Genomic DNA, 1,574 nt, shown 5'->3' with positions numbered 1-1,574 from the left:
TTAACAGAAAAAAAAATATATTACAAATCTAACTATAGTTACAATATAATTCTGGATTACAACTCAGTGTAAAAATATAATCAAAATATTCACAATAAATATGCACAATTTATTTAATTTTTATTATTAAATATTATTTTGTTTTACAAATACTATGTTTTCAAAATACCAATCAGGTTAGTACATAGTTATTAAAAAGAAATTTCATATACTTTCTCACTTATTCATTAACTTTTTATATTTCATTTACAATATTAAGTATTAATGCATCTATTTAATAGGCCTAGGAAACTTTTATCATGCAAAGAAAAGATTATATTCTTAACATATACTCAGTCTGTTTCAAAAAGATGCATGCTCTAGAGAGAAAACTTGTTTCAAAAATATATTTTTTTTATATTTCCAATGCAATTTTTGTCAACTAATAATGAAAAATTGTGAAGTTCAAAAACATTAATTGTATTTTTTAAAATCTTATTGGTTTTTAAATATAGGAAAGATAAAAGTACAAAACTATGCATTTATAATTAAGTTTTAATATGTTTTATTAAAAATGTAAAATTTTTAAAACATGTATTATTCTGAAACGGATGGAGTATTATTGAAGTCTAATAGGTATATTAATCAAATATTTGTATATATGTGAGAATACAGATTTAAGAATACATTTTTAACTTTATAAGTTATTATTAGATAATTATTAAATTTCATAATTTCATAAATTTATTAAATCTGTGGTTTTGGCCAACTCCGTGATTTATAAGGATTTAGAAAATTCTTATGTAAATGGTCCTACTAAAATTATAAATTAATAACTATTATATATAACTCATAAAACTTTTACATAAGAATAAAAACATTGTATTTTTTTATATTTTTATTCAAAATAAAATTCATTTATAACTTTTATTGTTATTTTAATATTTTCTTTTATTCATTAAAATTATATATTAAATCACATATATAGTGTAAAATACATATTTCAATATATAAATTAATACCAAATATTCTAACTAAATAAATGCATGAGTTGTAGTAGTATTTCCTATGTTTTCATTGCTTTGGTTTTAGTTTTTCATATATTCTTATTATGTTTATTTGATGAGGTGGACTGTTTTATATTTTATTTTGGAAGTTGTTTGATAAGAAAAAAGATCTTATTGATTTTAGAATATAATAATGACTGAATTACTTGACTGGAAATTCCTCTTTTTTATTTATTTACACTACAAGAAAACATATTTTTTACTAGGGCAGTATTCGTTGTAAATTCGTCGTAAACGGGGTGTTACGACGAATTAACCTCGAAAGACGTTTCGTTGTTAAACGTCCGTCGTAACGGAGGTTTCGTCGTAAACGACTCTTTACGTTTACGACAAAATATATTCCTCGTAAAGCGCAGGAAAAGAATTCGTCGTAAATGACACGTAAGATTTCGTGGTAAAGCTCACGTAATGATTTCGATGTAAAGCAAACGTAAATACTTTCGTTGTAAATCACTCGTAAACATTTCGATGTAAAACCCTCGTAAATCTTTCGATGTTAATCACTCGTAAACATTCGATGTAAACTCC

The sequence above is a fragment of the Brassica oleracea genome, chromosome C5 (assembly GCF_000695525.1).
Source record: "Brassica oleracea var. oleracea cultivar TO1000 chromosome C5, BOL, whole genome shotgun sequence".
In the NCBI taxonomy this organism is placed as follows: Eukaryota; Viridiplantae; Streptophyta; class Magnoliopsida; order Brassicales; family Brassicaceae; genus Brassica; species Brassica oleracea.
The sequence above is the reverse complement of the archived record's forward strand: the minus strand, read 5'-3'. Positions refer to the sequence as shown.